Raw genomic sequence first — 14231 nt, forward strand, 5'->3', positions numbered from 1 at the left:
GGCGATCAACGACTGCACATATTAACAAGAATAATGATCAACATAAACATATACTGTTTAAATACTAATAAAGTGGGGTTATTTATGCTTTTATCAGTGTTTTATGATGAATCTCATAATAACATTGTGACTCAATATAATGACTCAATATAACATTGCGACTACAGTAAAAACACTTATTGTTTCAAAAACACAGATTGGTCAGCATTATCGGACTTGAGGATGTTAGAATAAACCCAAAACACACGTGATCATTGTCATGCGGTGAGTCAGCCAGTTGCTCTCGAATCGCTATTGTGGTACTTTGATGCCACACGTGACAGTCATAAGGCGTCGGTGCCGCCTCAAGTCGGACAAAATTTCTAACCGGCATGCACTGCTTCAAGTCAGAATTTGATCGAGCTGCCCAGCGCTGCGTTAAGTCAAACACACCTTTAGACAAATGAGGACTAAACAAGAGGGTGTGGTGACAAGAAACAAGGAGGCAGGACAAGAGGAGCACATGGCAGACAACAACAAAGATAAAGCCATGTGCTCAGACACAACACAAACATAGAAACGTGAAACAAAGACAATGCAGACAAGACTGTCAGGGGTGATCCCTGACAGGACAATGTTAAAGTCTAACGCAACCTCTGGTGTCAGCATACAGAGTTTATTGAAGTCAGTTCAGCTGTTCTGAAACCAAAAACTCTTGAGTTTCCCATCTCAGGGTAAGTCAGAGTTGGTGCAAAGGCAAAAAAGCCATAACTTCGTTTTTGGTTGAATATTTGCTATTGATATCTTTGAGACATTCTAGAGCTCCTTTATCATGTGGCTAAGTATCTTGAGTCAGTTTTGTTGTTTTGTCAAGAAAATAGCTGGTTGTTTTAACAGTGACTTCCAAAAGGCCAGGAAAAACAAAGACAGAACACGTAACACCAGTTACTGCTTTTTGACTGTTTTAGACCACTCAAATTGAGTTACGGCAGTCTGCCTTTGTTTAGCCGTGCATCAGTATGAAGTTACTTTGCCGGGATGGAGTTATATAGTGTTCTGCCTTCGTTTTACTGCCCATTAACACTAGAACCGCCAGAGGTCGCTGTATACCTAAAACCGCCATGCGGGTAAATTTTACCCACGTGCAAACAAGTGTTTTGATATGGCTAAAGAAGATTTCATTTCACTGTATTATGCCACTGTCTTGATATAAAGAAGTATCTAGTGTCATAAAAAAATGATTGTCTAGTCATCAACTTATATTTTTGCCATGATGTTTTATGTTTATAGATTTTCATGCAGGCTACAGTCCATTTTCATATCAGTCAATTTAACATAAACAAGACTGTGCTGACAAAGGGAATTACAAGGAAGTAACTACATAATTGTGTGGTGTAATATTAGAATTCATTTTCACTGTCAATAAATTAAGAGAATTCATGTTATTTAAATTACTAAAATAGCCCACAGACAACATGTAATAATAACTTGCGCACACTGCATAGGATGATGCGATGTCAAATTCAAGTGCAGAGCTTCACCTAATGAATGATTAATTTGTTTATTTATAATTTTAAAAAGAGAACAACCAAATAAACTTAGGGTAATCCAAAAAAAGGTTGTATTCATTACATAGGAATATGTAATAGCAACACAGAAGCGAACAATAAACAACAGAAATTGCAAAACAAAAATTAAATAAATAATCCAAAGTTTTAACAATATGTGTAACGTTAGGTTAAAACATCTGAATATGAGATCGCTGTCAGATGCTAAGCCGACCCAGGATGCATAACAGACTCTCCAATAATCATGGTACTTAGTGCTTCTAATACCACTTAAGCATCAATGAACTTTTACTCATATTGACTTTATTTTTGAAACTGATAACCACTAATTTAGTGAGTAAAAGGCGCTGCCTAGCAATGTACAATGTAAAAACATAACCGGCAAGATTATGACAGTGTGAAAATACAGGCATTATATAGTGGGTAAATTTGACCCACGCTGGCGCTTTCAGGTACAAATGCTCAGTTTTTCGATCTGGTATTATCTAAACACTTTTTAACACCAGGGGATTTTAAATTACAATATAATCAGCTCAATATAACAAAGCACTGTAAACAAGCAAAGACTAAATAACTTGCCAGCAATAAGTAATCATAAATAATCTCAAAGGGTTTTTTCCATAATGCAGATTATTCACTCAGTGATAGTCTGGGGCTGCCCACTTGTTGCACAAGTGTGGATTCGATTGCAGTGACAGCATAGCATGTAGCATGGATACACATAAAATCAGTATTAACAGTTTACAATTGAATCCACATCCTACCTTTTCTTGTAGCCCGATAAAATCCATGGAAATTAACGTCATTGGTGATGTAATTTACAAGCATTCTCAGCATTATTCCTACTTGTTGGCACAGACATCAATCTACAAGTTGTCCAATTACGCTAGGATATTTTCATTCAATTCGATGTAAAAGCAATTAGGCTATGTCTTGTATCCTTTTACAGTTGTAAACTTTGCCAACCTTATGGTTTTGGAACCAATTTAGTTATTGTAATGTCATGGACTGCTTGCAGGTCGGAGGTGGCATGGGCATAAAGATTCTGCCGTGCAGAGCAAGATCACATTCCAGGCTGATGCGGAGAAGGACTGGCCAAAAGATATATTAGTAAAGAGTGTGGATTTTCAAAAAATAGTCATGTTGCCTCATATAGTTGGTCTGAAAATGGCAATCTTCACAAAGCGTATCGAGGCATTCCATGAGACCTTTGCCTCTGTAGGCCAGAAGAAAAATAAAAATTAAAAAACACACCAACCCTGTGGTCTAGAATGAGGATACAACAGTGCGACGTGCAGCAGAGATCACCTCAGCCTATGTGACTGCACTAGAGGTCTTCAACCCTGCTCCTGGGGACTCATTCTCCTGGAAAATTTATTTCCAACCTGCTTCAGCACACCTGCCTGCAATTTTCAAGCAGTCTTAAGGAGCTTGATTGGCCACTTCAGGTGTGTTTGATTAGGGTTGTAGCTAAACTCTTCAGGAAAGTGCGTCCCCAGTAACAGGGTTGAAGATCTCTGCACTAGAGAGCACGGGGGACATAAGCCACACCATCTTCTAGGACAACTGTCCTGCCCAAAACAAGAATTGGTGCCTGCTATTCTCCCTGGTCTGCCTTGTTAATGGTGATACCACCTATATGAAGGATTTTACTCTAAAATACTTTAAGAAGGGACACACTCTTATGAGTAATAAAAGTTTTCACCACAGTGTTGAACAGGACATGAGAAAAAGTCATGGAAGAGTGGTGTATGCCTTTGAGGATTTGTTGTGTCATGCTCAAAATCCAGGAAAGTAGAAGTGGTCGAAATGAAAAATGCTGATGTGCTGAATTGAAAGGATGGCCACTTAAACCAAGGACTAACCAAATACGCAGAAGCAGCCACTTGCATTGTGTTCCTAACCATGAAAATATGTTGAAACACTATGAAAGCCATAGAAGCCAAAAACTAGACACAAGAACAAATGCAATAGCAGAAAATAATGTACACACCACCTGCTGTCAGAAAACTAATCTACATTTTTGGCATACTTTCTAGTGATGGGAAGTTCGGATCATTTTACCGACTCGGATCTTTGAGTCTCGTTCAGCAAAATGAATGAATCTTTTTTCGAGTCATTTCGTTCATTTCAGCAAAATTTAATTAAAATGTTACCTGTTACCTCCCTAACACATCTACTGCTTACACAAACGTTGATCACACTTCAAACAAAACAAAAGTATAATGCTATAAGAAACAGAAAATATTAATTCATTGTTTACCTGGGTCTTTAGTCTGTGATTCGCTCACCTTGCCTCTTATCTGACAAGTTTTCGGCTTCGAGTCAGCTAACCAACGCAGTCTGAGCCGGAAAGAGAATTGATTAGTTCATCTCTCGAGTCTTCGGGTTTGAGTCGTTCGTTCATCACGTGACAGCCCCATAAGCTTAACCTATGCAGTCTGAGCCGGAAAGAGAATTAATTAGTTCATCTCTCGAGTCTTCGGGTTCGAGTCGTTCGTTCATCATGTGACAGCCCCATAAGGTAAACGAACGGCTCTAAAAACCCAAAGACTCGAAACAGGTGAACTAATTCCAGTACAGAACCTAATAGGATGTTGCACATGCGCGACTGAACGAATCACTCCCCGAGACGACTCGTTCGTCCCGAGTCACATTAAAGATTTGTTCAAAATGAACGAAATGGTCAAGAACGACCCATCACTAATACTTTCACAAAGTCAAACCAATGCATTAAACTGATAAATTATACAATATATTTTTTAATATTTAAAAATTATTTAAGATTATAAAATGTAGTGCATGTGTCTAATTTCAAATGGCTACGAGTTTGTATTCCTAAACACAAGGTTACCTTGCCATCAAGTTTATCCTTAATTCATGATTTATTAAATGTATGCCACTTCCAAAACCACAACTACTAGAAAATTCAATCAACCCACAATATATTCATATTCCCCAAAAAACAGCATATTTTCAACAAAAAGGTACATTTAAGTACTATACACAAGACACAAACAAGAAATCAATACTTAACTTAATAATTACTATATATAATAATTAATTATAGTAATTACAACTGCTCCCCAGGCGCCGGAGCGATAGCAATATGGCTGCCCACTGCTCCGGGTGTGTGTTCACGGTGTGTGTGCGTGTTTGTTCACTACTCACTACTGTGTGTGTGCACTTGGATGGGTTAAATGCAGAGCACAAATTCCGAGTATGGGTCACCATACTTGGCCTCACGTCACGTCCTTTCCTTCCTTTCCTTACTATATTATATTAACTCTAAAATATAACATTATTTCAGAGTTCGTTTACTTATATATAAGGTATTAGTGGTAATCTCATTGAGGTGGTACTATAAAGTGGTACTATAAAGTGGTACTATAAAACATGTTTTGAATGGAACTCAAACAAATAGTTACACAAAACTTTAAACATAACAAGCTTTTTAGTTTCCAAATTGCAGTTAAAGGGTTAGTTCACCCAAAAATGAAAATTAGCCCATGATTTATCCACCAGTTAATACATTTTAGATGTATATGACTTTCTTTTTTCAGATAAATCCAACTGGAGTCATGTTAAAAATCGTGCTGGCTGTTCTAAGCTTTATAATGGCAGTGGGAAGGTGTTTTTGTTCAACAGTCCAAAATAAGTCCAATGATAAGTCCTTGCGCTAATTATCATACATGTAAGCTGTTCCGGGTGGATGACATAGGACGTATGCGTAGCACACAAACACCCCGCAAATGACCTGGTGCTGAGGTTTGAGATCTTGTAGGTGCACCTCATAACTATTGAGCCAACCTGGTCCTCTTACAACTGAATTTTCATGTCTCCAGTCTGTTCCTGGATATGCCGAGTGTATGGTCAGTAAACCCCTCCCTTCCATAAGCCAACTCTGCTCTGATTGGTCAGCTGGCCAAGCCTGTTGTGTTTGGTACAGAGAGAAATACTCGAGCAAGTTAACACTGACAAAACATGCACCAAAACATTAATATAGTGCTCTAGTCCATTCTTAAAATAATGACATAAAAGCATTTGAACACTTGAACACCACAGCTAAAGTTTGGCTGCTCAACTGTAAACACTTAACAAAACAATAACGGTGGATACGTTAGCTGAATGCTAATGTGGCTAACTGATGAAACAACAGTCTGTAAACCAAAATATGTCTACATTCTTTATTATTACATGAAGTAATTAGAATGACAGTTTACATTAATCAGCACATTCTTATGGAATATTGGGTTCACAGCAAATGATCAGAACTACTTCAGTAAGACGTAATATCTTTCGGCAATGAAAATGAAACAAACTCACCTTGACAGTGTAAAGCACAGAGTCTTCTTGACATGTTGCAAACACAATAACTAACGGAGGCATTTGTGGGCATATTTTGCAGGCAGACAGGGATTATGGAAATATGTTACCTAGTGACGTAAATTAAGGCGATTCGCTAAGGCGATTCAGAGCCGGCTCTTTCTTTTGACAGAGAATATCTTTATCATACACTTTTTTGACAACTCTGCAGACTGTTTACATTGAAGGATAGCTACGTTACATAATGCTAAAAATATATTTTTCGAAAACCTATATGACCTGCTCTTTAAAGGGGATGGAAAATTCACTTTTATATGTGTGTTGGCAGTGTGTGTGTACACAACCATCCTACAAAAATTCACTTAGTGTTTTTTTTAAATCCCCACTACATTTACATTTACATTTACATTTAAACACTATCATTGAAAGCAACTGGCAAAAAAGGACAATGGAAGCAATCACAATCAACAAAAGAACAATAACATGCAAGTGTTATTACAAGTCTCAGTTAGCCTAACGCAGTACACGTACCAAATTAAATTGTTTTATAATATTTATAATATTATATAATTTTTTAAATTATATAATAAATAAAATAAAAAACAATATAATAAAAGAAAAAAGAAAAAGCAAGATAGTGTTAGAGGCCTTCTATTTTAGCTTTTTGTTAATTCTATAATAAACAAAGAGAAAAAATAGCTAGAATACAAAAAGAACAGAGAAGCTAGTGTTATTTTTTTTCTAAAGAAAACAAATAGTAAGTAAATGAGTATAAGTCTAAAAGGACAAGTTTTTTTTTTAATAAAGAATAGAATTAGAATAGATAGTGCTAGAGTTAGAGGGTCAAATAAAGATGTGTTTTTATTATTCATATGTTTTTATTTATTATTCCATTATTCATAAGCCCTTTCTCAGATCGAGCCCCTGTTTTTTACTTTACACGCATAGGCGTGAGTTTCGTTAAAACTTCTCTTCTCCTTTATAGTGTCGACCTCGACCTTCACGCCAAGATCCTCAGAAATTTTACTTAATTGTGCAGTAAAACTGATAGTGACTTTGTGATTCAATATTGCTTTCTTGCGGTGCTCCAATGTCAATACTAAATCAAATTTGGCAACTATTACCAACCTATCAATAGTATTTAGCAACTTTATGGAATTTGTATATTCATTTGTGAGAAATACCTGATTTGTTTCTCAGCTTAGAGAACCAAGACCATTTACGGCGCCATCTTGGAGCTCCCCCCTTTTTTACAGATTTTTGGCCAAGTGACATCACATAGGCACAGGCCCCTCTTGCAACTGTAGACTGACAGTAGAATGTCTCCTATGCAACTGAGCTGTTTTGTTGTTGGATGTACTGTAATAATGAACATGGCACTCACTTTACTCCCTACATCTGAGCTGCTGAAGACCCAGTGGATTACGCTACTTTTGTTTTTGACTTTTGACACCCTAAATAATCATACCAACTTTTGGAAAATGGGCATATGATGTCCTTTTTAACTAACACTCTTGTTGCATATAAACTTTTTTTTATATTCTTTCACGCTTCAATTAATAACTTATTTGAAACTATTACTTTTTCCTCAGTTTCTTGCTGGCTTTTGTCCAGACTATACTTTTCAATGTTTACCAATTATATTTGCATTAAAATGAATATAATACAAACAATGTTTTTAAATTAATCAATAAATAAATTGCACATACATTTATCACTTGAATTTAAACCATTTGAAAACATTTTTACTACCAGACATTGAAAACCAACTACATAGAACCGCCCTAAATTTACTAACAGTGCTTTTAGCTGATTTACAGTCATGGGAAAAAAAATACTTTCTTGCATAGTGTGAAACAAACATGCAACAAAGGAAGGGCTGTGGTTATGCTATATGCAAAGCGAGTCGGACTGTGAATGCTTAACTGTGGAAACTTGAAGACAGACTGAGTACGTCAAAGACAGGAAGTCCTTTCATAGACTGATGTCAGATAATTGCAATGTAGAAAGCAAGCCAAAATGGCTTGAAAAAAGGTAAGGCTTGAATAACTGCAAGTTTCTGAATTGACAGCCAAGTTAATATTTATTTAGGGTGTAACAAGACATTTAGCTTGTGAGTTTCAAGATAATGAGACAAGATGAGTTTTTATACAGCATTTTAAGAAAGCCTCAGTGATGAAATACATGACTGGAAAGTTAGTCTGCAGGTGCATTTTAAAATGTTTTAACTAATCATCTGGAAATGAATATCATTTCAGTACTTTCTGAGTATGAATTATAAAATGCAGTAAAAGACAACAATATACAAGCAATGTAAAAGGTAGAAATAAAAGTATTTTTATAGAAATAAAAACAGTATAAATAAAAATAAAAAAGTTAAAAAAGTGTTATTAAGAGCAAACAAGAAGTGCAAACATAACCAAAGTACTCTGTCCTGCACAGTACTCTGTCATGTGATCAGTGAACTCTGATTCCTGTTGCACTTTGCGTGACCCTGCAGCTTGTGCACAGATGCTTTCAGTTTAGAATTGAAGCGACCGTTAACTGTATTATATGTATGGAGAATACAAACACACAGCAATTGGCCAATGCATAGATGTGACAATAATAGTTGCGTTTTGGTTGTTCTACTATATAATGTGCTGTTGTTGTAAAGACAGGTGCATTTTTGATTTCATAGATCTGTCAAGAGAATGAGATGTGAGAATATTTTGAAGTGAGGAACCCACATAACTGTTAGTCTCACCCAGTTCCACATCCTGTGGTGTATTCGTTTGCAAAGAAAGATATTTTTTATCTATTCTTTTTCACAACAGTGAAGTGCACAGCTGCTGACTTATGTCAGTTACATAGACTCAATTGCCATCATTAAGGATTTTTTTTTATTTTTTAGTTAAGAACTAAAAGAAAGTATGACGGGCAAATATTTTTTACTGCTGGATTGAATCAATAATAGCCAAGGGCTTTCAGTGGGAAATCTGTATTCCTATTTACTGACGGAAAGACTGCAATGACAGGCAAGAAAAGCAGTCTTGTTGCTTGAGTAAGGGAGGTTGCCATCAGCTACTTTTACCTACTGTTTTTTTACATCGAGTAACTCTTGCCAATAAAAAACAGCACACGGAAATAAGTCTGGAAGACAAACAATACCAAAAATTTACTAAATTAGAGCATTAATGAATTAAAGGAGTCCTATTATGCTCTTTTACAAAATCTTGATTTTGTTTTGGGGGTGTACTAGAACATGCTCTCATGCTTGGTGATTCGAAAAACGCATTATTTTTCACATAATTTACATTATTACAATACCTTTCTCCCCAGTCTGGCACAAATGACTGGATTAGCTCCGGGTTTGATAAAGGCCCACCTTCCAAAAACAAAATGTGTTGTGATTGGTTAGCTGTTCCAGTGCGTTGTGATTGGTGAACAGCTTAGACGGTGTTTCAGTACTGCCACGTCCCTTGCCAAAGCAACAATTTCAATGTACAACTGTTAGCACAAGCTAGATTAAAGTGATTTTTACGCTTTATGTCTTACACTCGTTGAAGCATCCCAGAAGTGGCTCACTGCGCTGCATTGCTAAAGTTAGGCTAATCCCTCACCTCGTCCCTAGCTGCCCCACAACCATTTGAATTTCAGTGGGCGGGATCTTTTTTAATGGTATTCTAATGTGCACTGGTTATGACATCGCAACATACGGAAAACAAATGCTGTAGTTTAAAGGAGCCGTTCGTTGTAGTTCCTGAAAATGAATTAAAAAAAAAATCAAATATCTCCCTTTGGAATGGACCCCATGGTAGGCAAAGCTCTGCAGCCATCCATGCTAAGATGTTAAAAACTTCTTTGTCAGCTTTTCGGCATTACCACGGTTAAACAAGCACTATCATTTTATTTATTAAATCATTTTAAGTCTCCCATTGTCTGCAATCTCATGAACTATCTTTCTTTTGGTGTAACGATAAAAGACCTCTGTTACTGCTGTTATGAATAGTGTATGACAGAACTGTAATGGAGATGTAGCCTGTTCACAAAGAGGGTGCAATAGGTTATTCTCTAATTATTCAACAAACAGAACGGATTAGTAAATCATGTGCATGTGACAGCATATACATCAACGACTGACCAAGAACTAGGGGAACACAAACGGTAACAAGCTGACAAGCAGGGGAATAGTTCTCAATTTTTTGCTGCAATTTCTTTAGAAATCAGTTAAGGCAGTACGTTGAAAATAGTCATTAAGTTGATGTATTGACATTTTATTGGTCATCATAATCTTACCATAGGTCTATAGGTATTTAATTGAAAAAAAAAAAGATAATAATAAAATGTTTCCAAATGAACCAAGAAATGATGTGGGATCATTTTTATCATGTACCATCAAAATGTGTGCAGTAGGGTTAAGCCAGTTCACCAATCCGACTGAACCATCTGCAACAGCTTGCAGCTTGAGTCAACTGAGATAAACAAGTTATTCAATGAAAACTCACAGATGTTCTTAACAGTTACTTCTGCTTTAATCACAAATGCAAAAATATGCAGGAAATACTTTTAGCTCACATACTGTACATCAATGAACAGCTGTTAAACTTTTTCTTGTGTTACTTTAAATGTCTTAAACACAAGTTTTATCCCTAAAGACTGATGAATTATGGTAAGAAAACTGTTGGTAGCACTTTATTTTACAGTGTGTGTACTTCCCTGGTACATACATGGTAAATATCTTGTGCTGTACCTACAGGCATATGAGTGGTAACAATGTACTTGTTACGGAATGACAAAGACGTAATCAGTAAACACAAGCAAAAGTCCAGGCTGGGGCAAACAGTATACAAAACAAGGTGAGGCAAACCGGAAATCCAAACACACAGGCGAGAATCACAGGACCAGATAACAGGCAAGGCAAAACTAGACTAAGGCTAGGGAAACTAAGACAGGCTCCATAAAGTAGCTATCAGCTATCACAGTGATAAGTGCTAAACTCAGCGTTGAATCAGTTGAGACTGATTTTTATAGTGTGTGTAATTGGCTGCAGGTGTAAATGTGATCAGTGAAAAGGAGCATGGGAAATGTAGTCTGTGGTGACATGTGGAAGTTGTGTAGTACAAGAGTTAATATAGTGAGGCAACATCTGGTGGTGAGTGGACGGAAAGCCACGGACCAGATTCGTGACAGTACTTAACTGAAGTGTATGTACATGGTAACAAATAAGAAACACGGCTGTACTTAATAGTCATACATGCAAGGTAATTAGTTTGTACATACAGATAAGTGTTGGTAATAATGGTCACTTACAGGTAGGGCCCATACATGGTAACTAGATACTTTACTGCACTTACTAATGTATATACATGGTAAATATGTAGTACTTACAGACAAGTGGGCATGTCCTTACATTATCCGTATATGGTAACTAATAAGACACATTATTGTACATACTAATGGTATGTACATGGTAATATGTATCATCTATGGCAGGCATGAGGAACCTTGATCCTGGAGCGCTGGTGTCCCTGCAGAATTTATAGTTTCAACCCTGAAAAAAAAAAAATACCAACCTGTATCCTGAAGACGTTGATTAACTTGTTCAGTTGTGTTTGATTAGAGTTGGAGCTAAACTCTGTAGGGAAACCGTCCCTCGAGGATCAACATTCCCCACCCCTGATCTATGGAAAAATGTGGTATTATGTGGTAACAAAAAAGACACATACTGTACTTGGTATACACATAGTAAATATGTAGTATTTAGAAACAAGTGTGTTATAACGGTCACTTACATGTAGTGTCAGTATATGGTAACTAATAAGACACTATAGAGACACAGTATACTTACTTATGGTATATGCATGGTAAATATGTAGTACTTATGGATAAGCGTGGATACAAACAGGCACATCCTTATCAGAATATGGTAACTAATAAGACACATTACTGGACATACCTCGCCTGGACTATTCATGTTTATGAATTATGGATTATGTACGCGACTGTTTGACACACGCCTGTCTCTGGATTACTCTCTCATTTTGCCCTGTCTGTATCTGTTTGCTGGTGTCGACTCTTGCCTGTTTTGACCATGTCTTTCAATAAAAGCTTGCAGATGGATCTGCATGCCTCACGCCTCTGTCAGTAACACGTGATGCTCCTGTACTGTGTATTTAGACACACCTGTGGCAAATAACGTGTGGGCAATATCACTCTTGCAACCAGTTAAAATGGAGAAAAGATGACTCAACCTTTGTGTTGTGTGTCACATGGAGAAAAAAAGAAGTGTGAAGAGTTGTCTGTGGATTTGAGAGAAAAAACTGTGATAAAATAGATCTCTCGAAAGAGAGATATTCAAAAATATAACGACTCGTTAAGGTGATTCAGAGCTGAAATCTTTGTTTACCATGGACTTTTTTGATTAACAACTTTGCAGACCATTTACATTAAAGGATAGCTATGTTACAGACTGCAAAAAAGATATTTTCTGAAAACCCATATGACCTGCTTTTTAAAAGGGACATTAAATGCTAAATTCACTTTTATATGGCGTTTACACTTAAAAGTGTGGTGGCAGTGTGTGTACACAACCACCTTACACTGATAAAAATCCATAAGCCCTTTCTCAGATCAGAGCCACTTACAGATTCTTGGAAAAAAAAGTGACATCACATAGGCACAGGCCCCTCCTACAACTATAGACTGACACTCCCTTTTATCATAAACCCGCCCTGAGTGAACTGTAAACAATCCGCCATTGTTTTGATGGTGAAGCAGAAGTAGACAATACCGTCTCCACTGCAACTAAGCTGTTTTGTTGTTGGATGTTATCATGAACATAGCACTTATCAATTACTCCCGACATCTGAACTACTTTTGTTTTTGACTTTTGACATCTTAAATAATCATACCAACTTGTGGAAAATGGGCATATGATGTCCCCTTTAACTAACACTCTTTTTTGCATATAAACTTTAAGAATTCTTTCATACTTCAATTAATTATGTATTTGAAACAATTACTTTTCCCGAGAGACAGACAAGGTTAAGCTCCGGTGAGCAAACCTTCACCTCGGGTACTTTTGCTTGCGTGTTCCAAGCTAAGGACCTTCAGCACCTACTCCAGGGCCACATCTGTGTGTTCCAGATCTTAGGACCCTTTGGTGCTTCAGGAGATCAGCATCCTACAGCACTTCATCTTCAAGGCTGTTGAAACAGATTCCTGCTCCTTCCCCCACTGTACTGCCACCAGCACAACCAGTGGAAGTCGTCACCGCCACCGGACTGCTCACTCAACTACAGCGAATGTAAATATCACTTCCAAACCTCTTCCAGAGACTTTGGCATTGTTGTGTATTATCATTATATGATTTTCTAATTTACATTAGATATTATATACCTGATTGCAGTTGATAACAAATCTTACACATATTTGTTTGATGCATAATAAGGTTCTTCACCTTATTTGATTCAGAGTAGCAACATTTGATCCTTCCAGATAATGTAGCTCTGACATAGCAACACCCAACATAATCACTTGCATTTTATGTATTTTTTTTGCTTAGCATTTTTGTCAGTTTATATTTTCTGTTATGGATGACTCCGGCCATCCTCATCCTCCTGCTGGAGCAGGGGGACCACTCTCTCAAGGACCACACCATTACCCAGACAGCCTCGTTCTACCACACGGGACTTAACACCGCTACACGAGTGCAGCTGTTAATCACAGTGCCATTTAACTGTAAAATTATACAATTTTTGTTAGGAGGCTTTCATTCTGTTAGCAAGGCGTTAAAATTAAATTTTTTATTATTTTTTTCCTAGATGGTGCCTTTTTTTTTTTTTTCAGGTTTGGCCTATAAAGCAAAATTGCTTTATTCCTGTTTTTTGCTTCTGCATATTATAGAGCCAGTTGGATAAATAATGCAGCTATAATTGTGTGGGTGTGTTGGTATGGATGAGTGTGTGTTCTTGTAATATTTAAGAGAGAAAAACTCTACTGCAAATCACAAATCCAACCACTTTGTGCACCAGCAGAGGTTTGCTGGCATCTTATGGGGAAAAATTTGACACTGCGCCCAAACAAAATCTTACTGAATGCTCATTTTTTGAGATATCAACTTTACATTTGGAACACAGCTTGTTGAGATTTATGGCTTTGATTTTCTAGCAGGTTTATAGTTCAACATGTTTCATAAACTATATATTTTATGTAAAATGTAAAATATGCTTTATATAAAAGCATTTTCATAAACTTAAACCTAGTTTAAGTAGTTGAAATTACTGTGCAACTACATTTGTGCAACCACAGCAATATAGTTTACTGAGAACTAATCTTTCTGAACAAAACAACCCAGATCAGAGTGAGTGTTGATGT

The sequence above is a fragment of the Labeo rohita genome, chromosome 4 (genome assembly GCF_022985175.1).
Source record: "Labeo rohita strain BAU-BD-2019 chromosome 4, IGBB_LRoh.1.0, whole genome shotgun sequence".
NCBI classification, from domain to species: Eukaryota; Metazoa; Chordata; class Actinopteri; order Cypriniformes; family Cyprinidae; genus Labeo; species Labeo rohita.